Consider the following 20,697-nt stretch of genomic DNA (forward strand, 5'->3'; position numbering starts at 1 on the left):
TCCTTTCCCTCTTTTCCTACTTCCTTCTTCTCAGCCCTTAAGTATTCATGCTTCACCAATTTCTCTTGAACCACCACCTGATCAATTCCAACGAAAGAGCAAGAAGGTCATCCTCCAAATCATCATCTTAGTATTGCTTTTGCTGATGAATGGAATCGCAAAGCTCATCATGGCTGATTTTACCAATAAGCTAAAAGATGAATACAATTCATCAATACTCCTTATTGAAACTTTATCATTCATTTACAGACCCCCAACTCTGTTGACAAATGCAGACAGCAGCCGTCTAACTTGTATAATTGCTCTTACACCCCCTCTATTTTCATATACTATGTGAAACTTGAAAAAAAATTATTTAAGCCAAAAATAGCCACTAAATATCCTTAAAGTTGCATTCATCATAGAAGAAGAACGAACAGTTTTTGTCACGGTGAATCATATATCCCCATTTTTCCACTCAATTATTATCAAGAATTACTATTTCCCTCCTTTTTTTAAAAAAATTTTCCCCTAGTTATCTCGACAATTCTTCATTTATAACCAAAATTGATTATCTTAATTTTCATGATAGGCAGGCAAAGTATAAAAACATGGAGAGGTGATCACTAATAATTCAAGTAAAACCAAGTTGTTACTCTCATTTTGCTGATGTTAAAGCATCATGGTCTTCAACCAATTAAGTGCTTCATAAAATACGCAGACATGTTCCACAACATCTATATACTATAGAAGATCAGTGTATTGATAGATGGATAATCCGACTTACCTGCTTTGCATATGTCTTGATCTTCTTCCATGAATAGATTATCGGAATCAGATTCTATCTGTGTCATCTTCTTTCTCTCGTGCAAGTTGCAAATCGAAAGAACAAAATAAATATACAGGCCAAGGGAAACTAAAGAAGGATATGTAATAGCTTGTCGTGAAATAAATTGCATGCCGGAGATATGGTGAGACTCCAAATGCAAGCCAAACCACAGGATGTACGAGGTGGTTCAGTTAAGTGCAGTTCGGATCCTCTATGCCACTGTCCGATGTCAAATTCAGTATTAATTCCACTTATCACGTGAGAGTGGAAAAATTTAAATAAATATCACATGACAAGTTAAATAAACAGGACACTTGACATAAATATAAAAGTGGCACTGAATTACCACTAGAAAAATGGCACTGAGGATCCCGTGTGAGTTAAGTGCGCTTCCTATACCTTTTCTTGAACTGCATTTTACAAGTTCCACAAACTCCATATCAGGAACTAACATGTGAAAAGAATGTGAAATTCTTAGAATGGCAATCCTTTAATTTTATAGAATAACACAAAAGTTCATCCTGGAAACATCAGTTAATGTTGATTTGCTTACAGAAAATTTTTCTCAGTGACAAGTTGTGGTAGAGATTAAGAGTTAAAACAATGTTCACAAAATGATCCTTCTACTCGCGGGAATAGCTCTAGGTGGATTTAACTCTTATTGCTGGCCTCTCATTCATGGATTCCCCTTGCCACTTGAATAATAGATTGATATGCAATTAGATATATAAATAAGAAAAAGCTTATGCAATTCTTACTTGCAAATGGTAGCCTTTTGTTTTAACTGGATCTACTAACAACATCATACTTCTTGTGCAATCATAAAAACCAAAAAGAAACGGAAAAAAAAAAAGATGTTAACAAATGCATTAAGAATTTTAAGGTTTGGCTAAATTAATACTAACTATTAAACAGTATAAACACTGTTTGGATTGAAAGAAAGAGAAGGAAAAGACTGGACTATAATGAAAAATAAAGAAAAGGAAACTAAAGGAATGTGGATTTCGTTCATTTTATTTGAATTAAATACGGTGAAAGATATCGGTTGGATTAAGGAAGAAAAAGAAAGAAAAATTAATATCACGTGTTAGTTATTATTTTTATATAATTTAACAAAGTCTAATTAGTAAACATATTTTAGCATCTTACCTTCCCTTTAGTCTCCATTCTTTTTACATTCATCTTTCGTGTAATCGGGAAAATATACAAGATAATAGTATGCCAAAATGAACCAAATAATTTTTGCTTGCTCATTTTGGATTAGGAGGAGGGGGGGGGGGGGGTTACAAAAACTCCAAACTATAAAAGGAACACTTTGTAAATAATAGCAAACTTCTTAAAGATAGTTAAAAATTTCAGATATAATTAAATAAAAGAAAGTTGTGCTTTGGTGATAGAGTGGTATGGAGATTATGTTGAAGACAAATTAAATTAGTGATAAACACGAGTAGGAATAAAATTAGAACATCATTTTAGTTTCTTCCAAATTTAACTATACCTGATATGCACATAATATTAAGTCAACTTGAAAATGAAAAAAAATTTAAAATTTTAACATCAAAAACAAAACTTTTTCTTTAGAAAAACTAAAATTTTTTAGAAAGTAATGCTAAGCCACCATAAAAAGGAAAAAATTTAAATTAGAACATCAAAAACAAACCATTCTCTCTAAAAAGTAAAATAATTGAAAATTATAACATAAAAAGTGAAGGTTTCTCTCTAGAAAAATTAAAAGTTTTTGAGTTATTGAATGTTGTAACTCAAGGGAATTTTGTAGCTCAGGGGTTTGTTATTTATACGTTAGAAGTGTTAATTTTTTATGTAGTAATTTTTAATTTTCTCCTTTTTAAGTCGACCTAATGTCATTTTTTCAAAAAGTTTTTAAATATTTTTTTCAAGAGAGAAGTGATTATTTTTTATGTTATAATTTTTAATTTTTTTATTGAATTAATGTCATGTGCATTTTAAGTATAGCTAGATTTGGAAGAAATTGAAGTGATATTCAAATTATATCCCTAAAATCTATATATTTAACTATCATTTTGGAACTAATTTGCTTTTTTTTTTTCAATATGAGGGAGTTACTTGCTTCATTTTAAAAGGGACAAAAAAAATTTTTTTTTTTTTTGCCAAAATGTGAAGGATGAAACATGTTATTTTCCCTTTAATGTTTAACTGCATCTCATTGCCATTTTGGCATAATTATTTCGATATTTTGTTTTTCTAGTATTACTAATTTGTTGATACAACACTGTAGCATACTTGCATATATGAAAAGTGTAATTCCTCGACTTGATCATGCTTAGGAATATAATCAACATATTTTTTGTCATAAGAATTTCGCTGCCAAACAAAATTTCATATCAATAGTTGTTTAATTAATTTCTTCAACGAAAATGTGCATATTTTTTTTTCTTTTCTTTTTTTTTTTTGTATGAAACATTATAAACTTTACAATTTTCCGGTCTTAAGTACACATACAAACCCATATTGTGTGTTTCTGCCTCTTAAAAACATGTACATGTATGTTGAGAATAAGTGCCTGGCTATGACGGGTAGAAGTACTAGGAGAGCCCAGTGTGGGATTTTCTTGAAAACTGACTCTCCAACCTCTTTATAATTGAGCATATTCTAATAGATATATGCCCAACGATTAGAAGAGGTCAAGAAGATTCTGCTAGAAAAATTTTGAGTTTCTCTAATCTGAATATCTGCAAATCCAAAATTTATAGGAACAACTTTTTTAAAAAAAAATAAAAGTACTTATATTGAACTATGTGCCAAGTATTTATGATGGTTCGTCTAAAAAATGGTTTGGCATTCCACATTTATTTGAAAATGGCAAAACCAAGGTAAATATATCCCTTCAATAAATAATTGCCTCATCCATCTATGTGGAAATAAATGCTCAAAATAAATAAATACAGGTGTCTAAAAGGGGAAAAAAAAGACTCAATTGGAAAAGTTGCACTAATATATAATTTCAAAGTTTCTAAATCCTAAATTAGCTTGTCCCCTAAAAATCTTGAGGTAATTTGAGGGCTGCAGAGGCCCGTCCTAGGCCTGGACACGTGGCAGCCCAGGGCGATCTGAGTTGGGCTTGGACTCCGGGCCATTGGGGGACTAGCCCAGGTCGCACGACGGCTAGGGCTCCGCGGGGGCTCCCAAGAGCTACCCCGCAGAGGGCCGGGAGAATCCCCCTCAGCGCGGGATGGGGAGCTATCCAGGGTAAGTCCCGAAACGTACGGAGGTCGGACTCCTCAGCAGGTATAAACAGTAACACACAACGGCTATGCACGGGACGCTCACTAATTTACTGGACAACCACTCTCGACTGTTTACTTCCCGTGAACCTTACTCACCGGAAAACTAACTTGACCGTCGGAGTGCCCTCGGGGACAACCTCAGGGCCCCTGCCAGTTCACTTTCTTGTCTTTCTTTCAGGCTTAGGACGCGCTCTTTCCGCCATCAAGCCGAGCTCATCAGGTCAGCTCGGTCCGGGGAAGTTCCGTGCTTCTTCAAGGGCCAAACTTTCAATCAATCTCTACTTGCCCTTCAATTTCTGTTGATGTTAATGAAAGAGCAAGTGAGTTGGCTTCTGGAAGCTGAAAGCCTACAAATTCAGGGTTGCTGCTTAATCTATAGCTGTTGGTATGGCCAATCTATTATTCAACTGTTGACCTTCTTTCCATCATCCTTTTTGCTGGTCAATGAAAATGACGGCGGACTGGAGAGTCAATGTGCCCTTTGCACTAGTTTTAGCTAGCTTCTAAACTTGGCGATATGCAGCGGTAGAGGAGAAAAATGTACTGGTAACAAAAGGGCTGTGGTTGGTCAGTACTGGTGACGTTACATTCTGATGCTTTAGCTTTACGATTTATGCAAGAGAAGTTATCCCTAATTTCTTTTGTGGCGACGCCATATCGTAGTTTTTTGGCTGGTAAAAATTTGAACATGTTCTGTTCTGACAAGAACTAACAAGCAGCACTCTTCTCTTGCTGAAACATCCTCTCACAGGGTTGTAAAGCACAAGTTAATTTTTGTTACTTGAAAGCAATACAATTTACACCCCCTTAATCAAGTATGACATCCTGTGAACCTTATTCAACCTGATTCAAATGATATGAACAATTTATATTCACCATGAAATCCAACTACATGATATTTCTTATGTTTCAAAAGTTGGTCTAGATTTAATTGTGCATTTGCCTTTCAATGGGTTAGAACTCGCTCAATTTAAGATCTTATCTTCATAGCCATATTATTTAGTTTTGAGATGCATGTTGCTAGTAGACGATTGCTACAAGAGGTTTTATTTGGGACGGAAAGAACTCCCAGGTAGCACTTGGAGTCCACTTGCATTCGTTGTTCGAAATCTTCAACACAACAAGAATACGAAGAGGTGGGGGTTATTGTTCAATGACACTAATATATGTTAGGAACAATACAGGTCTCTCTACGGGTCTGGGTGCAGGACTAATATTGGCAGTAATTGGATTTTTACTTTACAAACGACATCAGCGCATCAAGGAGGCAAAGGATCGGCTTGCTCGGGAGCGTGAAGAGATTCTCAATTCTGGCGGTGGCAAATATGCAAAAATATTTAGTGGGAAAGAAATAAAGAAGGCAACAGACAACTTCTCAAGGGACCGTCTTCTTGGTGTAGGAGGCTATGGCGAAGTGTACAGAGGCATCCTTGCAGATGGAACGGTTGTTGCTATCAAATGTGCCAAGCTAGCTAGGGAACACTAAAGGGACTGACCAAGTTCTTAATGAGGTCAGAATACTTTCTCAGGTCAATCACAAGAGTCTGGTAGGCCTCCTTGGATGCTGTGTTGAGCTCGAGCAACCGTTGATGGTTTATGAATATGTCCCAAATGGAACCCTTCTCGATCATTTACAAGGTTTGAACAGGAAACCTCTAGCGTGGACTGCTCGTCTCAACGTTGCTCATGCGACTGCTGAGGGGCTTGCTTACCTCCATTTCTCTGCAGTTCCTCCAATTTATCACCGTGACGTCAAGTCTAGTAACATTTTGCTTGACGACAAGCTAAATGCAAAGGTTTCAGACTTTGGGTTATCTCGTCAAGCTCATACGGATCTAAGCCACATATCAACGTGTGCACAGGGAACTCTCGGATATCTCGACCCTGAGTACTACAGGAACTATCAGTTGACGGATAAGAGTGATGTCTACAGCTTCGGCATCGTGCTGTTGGAGCTCTTGACATCTCAGAAGGCAATAGATTTTAATAGACCGGAAGATGATGTAAACCTGGCAGTCTATGTGCAGAGGTTGGTGGACGAGGAGAAAATAATGGATGCAGTTGATCCAATCTTGAAGCAGGGGGTAAGCACCTTGGAGCTTGATACCATGAAGGCACTGGAAAATTTAAAATATTCAAAAATCTACACATTTCAAAAAAAATTTTAAAAATTTCTATAATAAATTACGGTAAAATTTTAGACAAACTCCTAAAAAATTCACCTTCCAAACAGGACCTTAATTAGAAGTAGACATATGCAGTTTCTCGTGGATAATTATTATTTCACTTAGTGAGCTGGCCTCGCAAACCACAAATCCCGTAGGAATATGAATTTTCAATCAGTACACTATCCTCTCTCGTTGAGTATAAACATTTGAGATAGAGGCAAAATCGTTGAGTATCTCGTTGAGATAGAGTGTGTTTGGATAGAAAATTATTTGAGATAATTTTGTACAAAACACACAGTAACACTTTTTTAATGTGATATATGTGCAATAAAAAAGTGATTGAAAAATATGTTGATGATACAAGCAAATCAGTGTATGTAAATAAGGTGAAAATAATGTATAATCCAAACACACCAAACACACCGATTAATGACATTTGAAAGAAGCACAGTAGGAATGGCTACGAGCACTTGTTTGGATCGTAAATTTTTGGAGTTTATATATATAAATATATATAAATATATATATATATATATATATATATATATATATATATATATATATATATATATATATATATATATATATATATATACTGTAATGATATGGTTATACGTACGATAAGAACGTAATCAAAAAATAAATATCTTGAAAAAATATTTCAAATTTTTTGTGCAAAAATTCGTAATCTATAAACAATGCACATCTTCTATTTTGACTGCCAACAAACTTCAAACCGTAAACAGTAGTTTCATTCATCAAACTGATTTAAGACTGTGACAGCGCAACACTCACTATATAACAAAATTCACAAACAGTCTCCTCAGGAAAATGGTAATTACAAGTGTGGACCATTTCTGAGAAGCTTCGTATTTTGTACGCATTTCCGTCAGGAAAACGGCTGAATAGTTTGGTAGATGCGATGACTTACAACTTTTTCCAGACGAAGACCACTTCGGCCACTAACGTGTTCCCAGAGCTTGTATTAGATGATGGCCTTGGTCAATATATATATATATACTAGGTAAGTTTGGTGCCAGGTTGGTGTTTTTAAATATTGGTAAATTGCTTAAATGTGTGAGTATATTTTAGAAATTTTTGAGAAAGTATGGCGGTAGGATTTTTTATTAATATATTGTGTAGTGTCGCATTTTGCATTTTTTTATGTTTTAATTTATTTGTAAAAATTTTATTAATTTTTTAATGTATTTTTTTTTTAAGTTTTTTTTTGTATTTTTAATTTGTTGTTTGTTTCACATGTGTATAGTAGTTGATATTCTTTGATGGCAGGATTTCACATGTGTACAGTTGGTGCTTGTTTGGAACTAAGATGTGTTAGGTAACAGCTCTACCCCAAGAATGGAGCTACCCCAAGAATCTGACAGTTATGGAATTGGGTCCAAACCTGTTCCAATTCAATATCCCAAACCGGGACGATAAAGAAAGAATTTTGGCAGGGGGTCCTTGGTTAATGGATAACCAAATCTTAGTGTTGAACAGATGGTCTGAAGGGGTTGAAGATGACTATGGTGCTTTTGTTACTGCTCCTTTATGGGTTCAGATTTGGAACCTTCCCATGCATTGGCTTTCCAAAGAGGTGGGCAGGAAAATAGGAGCAGTATTTAAGGATATAAAGGAAGTGGTTATCCCTCAGGAAGGGGGAAAAGAAGGTAGGCACCTGAAAGTGTTAGTGCATGTTGATCTGTCAAAACCCCTGCTCAGAGGAACATTGGTGCAGGTAGCAGGGTCACTCAAGTGGGTTGCTTTTAAGTATGAAAGGTGCCCAGATTTCTGTTATAAGTGTGGAATAGTAGGACACGGGGAACGGACTTGCAAAGAACGTATAGCTGTTCCAGAAGGTATGCTAGAGAACCAATACGGACCATGGATGCGAGCTGGGATTAACAGAAGCCCAGCAAAGGAAAGAGTGGTAAGGGATGATACGGTGAAGGATAAAAGATATTGGAAGTTTCAGAATGGAGAAATGGTGGAGAGGGAGAAGTGTAGGATCCATTCTGGAGAGGTGCTTCTTAAGGCTCTTAGAACCTCAGGGGTAGGAAATAGAAGTACCCAGGAGGTTACGAATGAACAGGAGGATGAAAGGGGAGTCCTGCGAAATCGAAGTGAACCATATACTAATGTGGAAACTAGCGGAAGGGAACATGGGCGTAGTGAAGATCCCCAATCCTCGAATAAGGAGAATATTGATGTTCCTAGTTTAGACCAAGTGAATGTAGAGGAAAATCAGTCTATAGCTGAAATGGAGGATATGGAGGAGGACAGAGAAGGTTGCACAAGGTGGCTGGTTCAGGAGAATAGTTTACTAGAGATTCCAGTTCGGATGGCAGGGAGGCAGGAAGAGTCCCAAGGTATTGTAAAGATTCAAGAAGCTATTAACAAGCAAGTCAAAAGGTCTTACAAGAAGTTGAAGTCCCCTATGAAAACACGAAGGGCTCTGAAAGAAAGGAATGATCAGGATAACATCTTTGAAGGAAGAAGGAAAAGGAAGGTTCAGCTATATGATGAGGATATGGAGGAAGCGCATCAGCAAGAGGCATCAGGCAAACGAGCTAAGCCTCTGGAAATAGTGGATTACACAGCTATGAGAGAGGTGGAGGTGGGGTCCTTCCCTAATGGGGCCCCCCAAAGGAAATGAGGGCTCTGGTGTGGAACTGTCAAGGAGTGGGGAGCCCCTTGACAGTTCCCCACCTGAGGGAGGTGAACAACCTCCTCTCCCCAAATGTGATCTTCTTGTGTGAGACTAAGAATAGGAAACTAGTGGTAGACAGGATGGCAAAAGGGTTAAGGTTTGATAATTGTTTTGTAGTGGAAGCAATGCACAAGGCAGGTGGTATGGCTGTGATATGGAAAGAGGACACTAATGTCAGGGAAATCAATCAGACTGCGTTCACCATAGAGGTCAGAATTGAGGATCAAGAGTCTCAGTGCGATTGGTGGCTTGTAGGGATTTATGCGAGTTGTGATCCTCAAATTAGGAAGGAACAGTGGAGAGTTTTGAGGGATAGAAGTAGGCTGTGGGGAGGTAGATTCTTGATTGCAGGGGATTTCAATGATATAGTGTCGAATGATGAAAAGTGGGGTGGAACTCTCAGGGAGGAGAAAAGCTTTAAGGACTTCAAGGATTTTATCAACCAGAATAATTTGATAGATTTAGACTATGAAGGACATCCTTGGACTTGGAGTAACCACTGGGAGGAAGATGGAGAAATCAGACAGAGGCTAGACAGATGTCTTGCTATCTATGAATGGGTCCAGACTTTTGAGAAGACAAGATGTCAACACCTGGATACCTTTGCTTCTGACCATAGCATGCTCTTTTTAGATACCGAGCCACATAAGGAAAAAAGGAAGAAGAAGTTCTTTTTTGATAAACGTTGGCTTCAAAGGGAAGGGTGCCAACAGGTGGTAGAGAAAGCTTGGCAGTTGGAAGAGCCTGGTTCTCGAATGTTCAGGGTTACCAAGAAGATCAGAAATTGTAGGGTTGAACTATTGAAGTGGAGGAACACCTTCCAAGCAAATTCTAAAAGTCTGATTGAGGAACTAAGGAAAAAGTTGGAAGCTGTGAGAGTTTCGAATTATGTTAACAAGAAAAAAGCTACTGCTGAGATCAAATACCAACTGAAGGAGGCTTATGAAAAGGAGGAGCAATTCTGGTGTCAAAAGGCAAGGATCGATTGGCTAAGAGATGGGGATAAAAATACTATATATTTCCATGCTTATGTTAGAGGTAGAAGAACCAAGAATAAGCTTAGAAATTTGCAAAGGAATGATGGCTCATGGACGGAGAATGAGGAGGAAGTAACCACAGAAATTTCAAACTACTTCAGTGAGTTGTTTACCAGTGGAGGGAGGAGAGATATGACTGAGATGCTAGAGGGTATCCCCCACTCTATAACTCAGGAAATGAACACCAATTTAACTAACTCAGTTGAGGAAGAGGAAATTAGAGTAGCTCTCTTCTCTATGCAGCCTGATAAAGCCCCAGGCCAAGATGGCATGACCCCTTTATTCTTCCAACGTTTTTGGAGTACTATCAAAGGAGACTTGGTTCCAGCTATTCAGTCTTTCTTTAGCTCAGGATTCATGCTAAAATCCATAAACCATACTATCATTTCTCTTATCCCTAAAATCATGAACCCAACAAATGTGAAAAACTTTAGACCCATTAGCCTGTGTAGTGTCATCTACAAAACCATTTCCAAAATTTTGGCTAACAGACTGAAGCTTGTCCTGGACAAGTGCATAAGTAACACACAATCTGCTTTCATCCCAGACAGACAAATCTTAGATAATGTAATTCTAGCTCATGAGTACATGCATTACCTCAAAAACAAAAGGCAAGGAAAGGAAGGCTATATGGCAATAAAGTTGGACATGGCCAAAGCATATGATAGAGTGGAGTGGCATTTCTTACAGGCTATGATGCAAAAGATGGGTTTTTGTGCACAATGGATTACATGGATAACTAGCTGTCTGGAGACTGTCACGTATTCTTTCAATTGTAATGGGGAAACCAAAGGCTTTGTAAATCCTAAAAGGGGAATAAGACAAGGGGACCCTCTGTCCCCTTACTTATTTCTTATTTGCTCAGAAGGTTTCTCAAATTTGTTGAGAAAAGCTGAAGAGAGAAAGGATATAAATGGGCTGAGGATAAGCAGACATGGACCAGTCATTACTCACCTTTTTTTTGCAGACGATTCCCTCATTTTCTGTAAAGCAAACAAACAGCAGGCCGCAGAAATCATGAAGATTCTTAAAACGTATGAGGAGGCCTCAGGTCAGTTAATCAATCTAGAGAAGTCATCTGTTTTCTTTAGTAAGAATATGTCTTTGGAACATAGGCAAGACGTGTGCAGCTCACTGGGAGGAATGACAGAGATGCAACAAGGAAAGTACCTAGGTCTGCCTATGGTGATCTCTAGGACAAAAGAGTAAATCTTTGGTTTTATAAAGGAAAACATAAAGAGGAAGATACAAGACTAGAGGAACAAGTTACTGAGCACAGCTGGCAAGGAAGTAATGCTTAAAGCAGTCTCAATGGCAATGCCAACTTATGCCATGTCTGTGTTCAAGCTGCCAAGAAAGCTTTGTAAGGACATAAGTGCTCTGATGGCTAACTACTGGTGGGGAGAAGCAAATGGGAAAAACAAATTGCATTGGCTATCTTGGAAGAAAATGTCTATGAACAGGAATGCAGGAGGTTTGGGCTTCAAGGACATTGAAGCTTACAACAGAGCACTGTTGGGTAAGCAGATATGGAGAATCCTCACCAACCCAAACCTTCTCATTAGTAAAGTGCTGAGAGCAAGATACTTCCCAAAGGATTCTTTACTAACTTGCAGGCCACAACAGAATGCTTCTTGGATATGGCAAGGACTGTTAGGAGCTAGAAGTCTAATCGAGGAAGGGGTGATCAGAAAAATTGGTAACGGGAGAAGTACGAGCATTTAGGGCCATAAGTGGATTCCAGGTTCCAGTTCAGGTAGGCCAACCTCCCTTGGACCTCAAAGCTTCAACTTGAAGATGGTACATGAACTTATAAGCCATCATAGATGGAAGAGGAACACCATCTTCCAGCATTTTAATCAAAGCGATGCTGAGAAGATACTGAATATTCCTTTAAGCCTGATGGGGAGGGAGGACAACTACTATTGGCAGCATAATCCAGGGGGAACCTATACTGTCAGCTCAGGCTACAAATGTTTAATGAAAGAGCGTACCAAAGCTAGGCAGATAGTACCAGAGGCAGCTGGACCAAGCATCACAGGAGAAGGTCAGCAAGTTCGACAAATGTGGAACACCTTGTGGAAGCTCAACATCAAACATAAGGTGAAGATATTCATCTGGAAATGTTTAACAGGGGCACTACCAGTAAGAGCAGCAATTTTTAGGAAAACAAGTTTGGGAGATCCTGTGTGTAGATTATGTGGGGAGGACCAGGAAACAGTTGAACACTTATTGCTAAACTGCCACCACACGCAGCAGGTATGGAAGGCAGCTCCATTACAATGGGATGGTGCTGTTGATCAAACAGGGGATTTCAAAAGGTGGTGGATCAGAATTTCAGAAGCAAGGAATAGGCATGGAGGGATGGAACACATTGGCCTGACTGCCAATATCTTATGGCAGTTGTGGAAAGAAAGAAATAGCAAGGAATTTGAAAACAAGACCAGCTGCTCTCCAGTTCGGACAATTGTTAAAGCTCAAAAAGAGTGGCTGGAGCAAGAGGAAGTTATGAAAGGCAAAACTAGACTGAGCACAAGAGAAACATCTTTAAATCAGGATGAGCAATACCAGGGGAGCAATGAAGAGGACACCATCAAGCTGGAGGTGGCTACAACAAGCCAGAATGGTCAGGAACCACTGGGGATAGGAGTCACAGCTACCAAGTACCCAAGTATTAGACTTGCGGAATGGGCACTCAAGGAGCGAAGTAAGGGTGACAAAGTCATAGATGAAGCAGTGGCTGTCCATCTGGTCTTGTGCAAAGCTTTAGAGCATCAGTGGAGCAGAATAACGATTCAGTTCCAAAGCCAGGACCTTATGCGACAGTTAAAACACAATAGCCCCTCTAACAGTAGGCTAGCTACCTTGATAGACGACATACTGAGCATGCAAAAGTTGTTTCGAATGTGCTTGTTTAGATTGGCTAATGAAGATAGTATTACACGAGCTAGAGCTTTAAGTTCTTATGCCTTTGGCATTTTAGTGGATGAGGAATGGAATTTCCTCGGTGCCTGATGTGCACTAGTTGTAAAGTGTTTTTCGAGCCGTTGCTCGTACATGTAATTTCCTTTTCAAATGAATGAATAGCTTCTAACGTTTCGAAAAAAAAAAAGGTAACAGCTCTACAAAGGCAAATCTGTTGAGTTAATCGCATTGTAAAAAGAGAGAATGTGCCAAGCAGTTTAATACAATTCAATAGGAAACTATATATGTAAAGTTGTCGAGAGTATTAGGTACCTGAAGTATCTTCGATGTTTTTGGGAAGAAATTTGAAGCAGTTCATACACGTGAATGAGTCAGCTATTAGTGCAAGACGAACAATAATGAATTGAGTGAGAAAAACATGGTAAAGGATCATCTATTGAAGAATAGATTTTTATGTTCAAGAAAGCGTGGAGGGATCCAAGAACAAATCATTTGAAGCAGTTGCACACCTTTATCATGTGTGCACTATAGTCTAAGCACATATGATTGTGGTTGGTGCTTGAAGAATTACCTTGATTTTAGACAATTCAGAGAAGTACAGTTATACGCCTGAAATAACTGTTGCTATGGGAGTAGTAATATTTATATAAAGATGATAGAGATGAAGACCTTCTTCATAAGTGGAGAAGTAGGAGAGACCATTCTTTAATTTTGATGCAGTGTCAAATACAGAAACTTCATTACCTGTCGCATAGAAAGAAATAAACAATTGATTATATCAACTAACAAGAAACAAGCTATTATGGTAGTTCTGAATATAGTAAGTATGAGGCATTTACCACGATTGCATTGGCTGCCACAGCCAATTAATAGAACTTGTGAATGTCGAAGATGATTTCTATGTGTATCAGGGGCAAGAGGAGCAGGACATTTGCGAAGTTGGATAACTGAGAACCAGCATAAAGAATTTGCAAAGCAAGGAGTTAGGATAAAAGTTGGAAAATATGGAAAAGGAACCTGTTTACTGGAATTGCGAACATGGAAGCGTTTCATTGGAAAGTGATAGAATAATGGTACAGAGTGATTTTTTTTTTAAGTTTACCGTTGTTACACTGATAGTTGGATATAGGTAACTCGATCAAAAAGAGGACATGCGTGATGCAAATGCTGCTCAGTTAACTGCGGCATCCGTTTTCCTGTGCATAATAATAATTAGTTATATTTTTGAGTTACAGAAACTACAAAGTGAACATGTTTGCAAGCTTTGTTAACTGATAAGAAAGACATAAATTAACAACGTGTTTAATAGGTGCAGGGGCATACTCAAGGGAAGTATAAATGAGCAAGCAACCAGAAATTGTGGAATATATAGGTACCATCATCACAGTTGTTAGTAGTGACTGCTGTAGTAGGTGCTTCGCTGCGTGATTGTTTGGAAGGCTCTAGAGATTGTCGAGGAAGCGGATTGTACAACAGTTTGGTTAACTTTCTTCTGTGATATGCTTCTCTGTTTTTTCTTCGCCGAACTTCTTTTTGTTCGACATAAAGAGCAGCAAACTTCTCTCTTTTTTTTTATTTCTCTCATTTTTTTTCTCGATGATCATTATGTGCATATAACTCAAAGGAATTCACGGTGTTTGTATGATAATGGAGTAGATTTTTATTCTAGATATAACTATGCAGCAAAGGGAATAGAAGTCCATTGCATGAAATAACCAAATATCACTACTGGTAGCAAAGATACAAAAGGCGTTTGGAAGAACTTTAAAATAACAAACACGTTAAAGAAGCCAGTAAAACAATACCTCCATTGATCGTCAAGGCACAAAGCACTGAATCAAACTTCCTCGAAGGCTAAATAATAGATCTCAAGTCAGTAAACACAGATTTTTTGATCAATAAACAAATGAATGGAATAAAACATCAGAATGATATCAGATGAGAGTAAAGAAAAAATTATCGAGGAAATAATCATATTAGGGTACCTGGTGTATGAGCTGCTTAGTTCACAACAATTGACAAGAAGATTTACATGCAATCTGGGAGGTCGAGCATATAACAGAGCTTGCATGGAGACCATGTATGTCTTACAAGTCAATCAAAAGAATGAGAAATTACAAACGTAACCAAGCTGTAAGATGGCCTGGTCCACAAGAGAAGCATCTTGGAGGACAATTTGGTAAACAAGAAAATTTAATGGCCAACAGTTAATTAAATCCGGCTATCAATTCCGAGCACAAAGTCCCTTGTGTGGTCACATCGGCAGTGCGAATGCTGAGGAGATAGATAGCAAGGCTTGCAGCGTAAATTCCAAAAAGCAGTTCACTCCAGGTGATGCATATCTGTTTGAGATAATCACAATTATCTACATGCTTATCATGCATATCTGTTTGAGATAATCACAATTATCTACATGCTTATCATGTCGAAACACGTATATTTTATATATAATATCTATATCATATATATATATTATATAATATATAATATACACTTGAAAAATACGAATAAGGGACAATATACAAGATCTCTGTTATAAAAAGGAATTTATATATGTAATACTCATTATTATATAGTTATATAAAAAATGTGGAGAAAAAACTATATACAGAATTTCAGAAGAATAAGCATCTTTACAAAAATAATAAGCAAATTTATATATCTAGATATATATCTTTACTTATAAAAATATGAAGAAAGGAATATATACAAAACTTTTTTAAAAAAAGCACATGATTGATCTCTTTGATAAAAAAGAAACAAATTTATATATACATAGATATACACACACATATATGTAGCTTAGATTACAAATTTATAGCTTAGATTACACTGATTAACACAAACGAACTCTACATAATTTTTAACTGTATACTCTAATTAAATCCTATGACTTAATTATGCAGTTTGTAACCTTGAAATTGTGCAGTTGGCTGGAAATACCTTCTGTAAATGCATGAGGGATGAACACGAAATTCTAATTCGTAATTAAAATTTAATTAAATCAGAACGAAGAATTATACACATAGCAATATAGCATACATAACGAAACTTCTTAGGAGCCGAGGGTAATATACAAATAACGAATTCCGTGAGCAATTTCATAAATGTCGGACCCCACAGCGGCAGCAGCACAAAACACTATCCAAATTCGGTCCATTTCAATGTCCACTTGAATACAAGAGCTTTAAAGCGGGGAGAAGCACTCGAAAGTACAAACCCATGGAAGCAGAGTTTTGGATATCAATAAGAATTAGGTGTTTACCATGATTGCATTGACTGCCTGCGTCAATTGAAAGAACTTGTGAATGTGGTACATGATCTCTACAATCAATTGATAGACCTTGTAAATGCAGATAACAATTTGTACGTGTATGGTGTGGAAGAGAAGCAGGATATTTCCAAAGTTGAGTCGGTGAGAACCAGCATGGTGCATTTGCAAAGCAAAGAATAAGAAAAAAATTAGAAAATGTGGAAAACTCATTGGTATATTGAAATTGCGAAGATGGAAATGCTGTATTAAAAAGTGCCAAGATAATGGTGCAGAGGGATATTTTGTTGAAGTTTACCATTGGTACTCTGATACTTGGAGCCTGGTAACTGAAGATTAGAAAAAGGAGCTGTAGTTACATTTGTATCAGATGTTCCAGGAAGTGCATTTCTGCAATATTTTGGAACTGCAACTTTTTGAGGTTTAAACGTCAATATAAGTATAACAATAGAATTGGAATGTTTAAGGGATAAAAAGTGAATATGAATGTAATAATATGAGAAAAAAAAGCTGGGTGAATCTCAAGATAAATACCTGTGTCATGGAGATGCTGCTCAGTTGACTGTGGCATCAGCATTCCTGCGTATAGTAATAAAAATACTTGCATGGTTTCATTTTTTTAGTTACAAAAACTATGAAGTAAAGACGTTTGTAAGGTTTGTTGTGGAGTATATACGTACCATCATCATGGTTGTTGGTAGTGGCTGCTCTGAGAAATGGTTTGATGTTGGATTGTTTGGTAGGCTGTACAGATTGTGGATCAAGTGTCTTGGACAACAGCTTCCCTGTCTTTCTTCTGTGATACGCTTCTCTATTTTTTCTTCGATGAGCCTCCTTTTGTTCGACAGAAAGAGCAGCAAATTTCTCTCTCTTTTTTTTATTTCTCTCATTTTTTTTCTCACGAATTTTGAGATGATCGTTTTGTGGATATAACTCAGAGCAATTCATAATGTTTGTAGGGTAATAGAACAGATTTTTATTGTCGATATAAGCATGCAGGGAAGAGAGCAGAGTTCGTTGCATGAAATTGGTAAACCATACCAAAGCAGAAACTACAAAAGTTGTTCCGAAATACTTTGAATAAACTTAGGAGTATGTTAAAGGAGCTAGTGGAACAATACCTCCAGCGGTAGTTAAGGCACAGAGTTTTGAAGCAGACTTGTCCCAAGCTGAACAAGAGATCTGAAGTCACTAAGCACAGATTTTTTAATGAATAAGAAAATCAGTGGGACGAAACATCACAATGATATCAGAAGATACTAAACAAAAAATTATGGAACAAGTAACATTGGAGTACCTGGTGCTTCAGCTGTTTAGTTCAAAAAAATTGCTAAGAAGATTTTCATCCAATCTGGCCAGCAAAGCGTATAAGAGACGTTGCATGAAGACCATGTATATATGTCTTATAAGTGAATGAAGACCGGTCTAGAACAGAAGCATCTTGCAGGGGAATTTGGTAAACAAGAAAATGCAGTGGCGGACAGCTAGCTGAAGATGACCATCAGTTCGTAGTAAAAAGTCCCTTCTGTCCTTCTTGAGATGTACACCATACATATTAAACAGTTAGATTGCAGGGTCTGCAGCGTAAATTTGAAAAAGTATTTGACTTCAGATGATCCATATCTATTTCTATTGAGATCACAATTATCTATGTAGCTGTAAGTTGTACTTCTTGATACGCACGTGTTTATATATTGTAACACATATAAAAGTAAGACTTATCTATAATCACACTTATTTATGTACTTATATCTATATACTCATTGATACACAGATAAATATATATATAAATCCTGTCTAAATTAGTTATTTTTGAAGGTGTTTTCGAGAAATTTGGTTGGAATATTTTTAAAAAGTATTTAAGAATAGAATAGTTTCTAGAATATGTTTTGAAATATTTTTTAAAATTTTGAAATAATTTAAACTAATTTTTAGATTACCTTTTAGAATATTTTTTAGAGATTTTTATTCTATATACAGAAAATAATATAGAAGAGTTTTTAAAATATTATAAAAGTCAGGCTTATCTATAATTCGAATTATCTATGTATTTATTGATATACAGATATAGATAGATATATGGATCTCGTTTAAATTAGCTATTTTTCAGAGTGTTTTTAAAAAATTCTAATAAGATATTTGTAGAAAGTATTTAAGAATAGAAAAGTTTTTACAACATATTTTGGAATATTTTTAAAAATGTTAAAAAATTTAGACTAACTAATTTTTATGTTATCTTTTAGAAAACTTTTTAAGAATTTTTATTCCATATACAAATAATAACATATATGGAGCCGAAAAAATACAGAAAAGAATTGGAGACAAAATATCTTTTGTTGGGAAAAAAAATCTATATTTATTTAATCAGCAGATTAGCAGGGAACACAATCCATGACGTAAAGCTTCAAGGGTAGAGCTGTTAATCGAACCGGGCAGCTCGCGAGCCGAGCTCGACCCGGCTCGATAAGGGCTCGACTAGGCTCGTTTATTGAGAGAAACGAGCCGAGCTCGAGTTTAACTTGATGCTCGTTTAATAGACGAGCCGAGCTATGCTCGGCTCGTTTAAGCTCGATAGGCTCGAATAGTAGGGGTATTAGTGTCATTTCATTATGTATTTGATACTCTACAAGCTCGATAGGCTCGAGTTCGAACTCGAAATTGCTTGAATAGTAAGGGTATTAGCATCATTTTAATTGTGTATTTGATATTCTACAGGCTCGACAAGCTCGAGTTCGAGCTCGATAAGCTCGACTCGATTTTGAACTCGAGTTCGAGCTCGAGCTCGAGTTTTCTACCGAGCACATCGAGTCGATCTCGAATAGTTTGTGAAGCTCGAATTACTAATCGAGCGAGCTCGAGTTGGCTCGATTAGGGGTTCGAGTCGAGCTCGATTATCACATGCTCGAGCTCGACTCGGCTCGTTAACAGCACTAAGGGCAGCTGGATGTGCAGTCCAAGGTCCAAGGTCCAAATTGGCGGGTGTTTTTCAATGAATGTACAAAAGTTTGAAGCAAAGAGCGGCAGCCGAAAGTACAACCCATGAAAGCAGAGTTCCACTTGAAAGCGGCTCCACTGTAGAAACACAAAGTGCTTCTCATGTAAGGAAAGGATAAGGATATGAATATATTTATTTATAAATATTTATAAATGTATTATAAATACATAAATGTATATAAATATAAAAATTATAAATTATAAAAATACTCAAAAAATGTTTTAAAAATACCACTAAAAATAATCCAAAAAATATCTACAGTCAAAGTTTTTCATATAATTTTTGAAAAACAACTCCAAAAATAACTAATCCAAACAGGATTTGTATTTCAAAAACAAAATGTTACAGTGTTATTTTTGAAAAACAATCCCAAAAATAACTAATTCAAACGGATCCTATATTTGTTTGAATAAATATACATCATCATCCTTATATTGGAAATTACATACACGCAATTCATGATTTTTTATATTAGAAACCAGTACATGAATGCAATTGATGGTTTTTTTTTGTACATTTCAATTAAAAATTTTGATTAAAAATTTTTGTGGGACGAAGTTCAATTCATGGTTTTTTTTTGCATTTGAATTGAATATTTTCATTAAATTCTTGAATATTTGGGACATTTAGAGAAAAAGCTTTTTTTTCCTTCCCCATGCACACAGCTGTGAAGCACAACAGAAGCTATGAAAGCCAGGTGCACAGCCACCAGTCGAATGTTCAAATCACTGCAAAAGCTGAAGCAGCAGTGGACCAGTCAATGTACAAACCACCACTGCAAAGTACAATAGGATGAAGCAGGCACATTGAGTCCAGCAAGAGTCGGACCAACAACGTACAAACCAGCAACACTCACATCAAGTGGTTGGCTCCAATTTAGGAGAAACGGTAGCACCACTCAACGTACAAATCAGCAGCCCAACGTACAACAGCTTAAAGCAAGCGGATGCACTCGAAATCCCACCAACAGTAGAAGCACAAAGTGCTTCTTATAAATATTAGGGGTGGCAATTTTCGACACGACCTGAAAATACGACACGAACCTAACACGAAATTAATGGATTTGGGTTGAAGTTTCGGGAATTCGGGTCAGAATCGGATTGGACCCGATGAACCCGAAAAGAAAACAGGTCGATTTCGGATCAACCCGTGGTGACCTGATATAACCCAATATGACCCGTTTACGAATTAAAAATAATTTAATAAACATAAAAATAATTTTATCTAACTAAACTGAGTTATTCTTTTTTTCAAAGGCATTAATTACTTAATTCTAAATGAATTTATTTAATTTGTATGAAGTTGAAATTATTATATTTGGACAAATAATATATTATATTATTTTTTACTTTTATGCTGTTTTAATTTATTTTATATTTTGTTTGGGATAAAACACTTTTACGGTGTTTAATTTATTTTAGATTTGGTTTGGAATTATTTATTTCAATTTTTATTACTTGATTATGTAATTAGTTTTGTGAGAAATTGATTTTATTAGAAATTACAATGATAAATTA

At 36.5% G+C, this 20,697-nt stretch overlaps 1 long non-coding RNA gene across 1 annotated transcript; it reads right to left on the bottom strand.

Moving 5' to 3' along the window:
* Positions 1–667: 667 nt before the first annotated feature.
* On the bottom strand, positions 668–16,231 carry LOC113743251 (uncharacterized). The gene is made up of 9 exons (XR_003461053.2): positions 16,180–16,231; positions 14,900–15,256; positions 14,720–14,768; positions 14,017–14,110; positions 13,754–13,861; positions 13,584–13,658; positions 13,227–13,289; positions 1,155–1,218; positions 668–1,027 (listed from the first exon to the last, which is right to left on the bottom strand). It is a non-coding gene; the product is annotated as an uncharacterized lncRNA (long non-coding RNA).
* Positions 16,232–20,697: the final 4,466 nt, after the last annotated feature.

Source organism: Coffea arabica, chromosome 5e (genome assembly GCF_036785885.1).
Source record: "Coffea arabica cultivar ET-39 chromosome 5e, Coffea Arabica ET-39 HiFi, whole genome shotgun sequence".
Lineage (NCBI taxonomy): Eukaryota > Viridiplantae > Streptophyta > Magnoliopsida > Gentianales > Rubiaceae > Coffea > Coffea arabica.